Raw genomic sequence first — 213 nt, 5'->3', positions numbered from 1 at the left:
CGATTCCTCCCGCAGAAGACACCCTTCGTGGCGGTTCCCACATGATCAGCCAGGACCCCCGGTGAGGGAGCCGGGCCTTACAGGATCCACGACCCCGGGGAGGGGGCTGCAGGCAGGTCCCCCCGGAGATGGGGGGCTCAGGGGCGTCACTGGGAAGTCTCCTCGGAGAGAGGGATGTTGGGCATCTGCTGGCAGTGATGGGGGTCGTTACGG

The sequence above is a fragment of the Cariama cristata genome, unplaced genomic scaffold (assembly GCF_000690535.1).
Source record: "Cariama cristata isolate BGI_N322 unplaced genomic scaffold, ASM69053v1 scaffold28559, whole genome shotgun sequence".
Classification (NCBI taxonomy): domain Eukaryota; kingdom Metazoa; phylum Chordata; class Aves; order Cariamiformes; family Cariamidae; genus Cariama; species Cariama cristata.
This window is presented reverse-complemented; position numbering follows the sequence as displayed.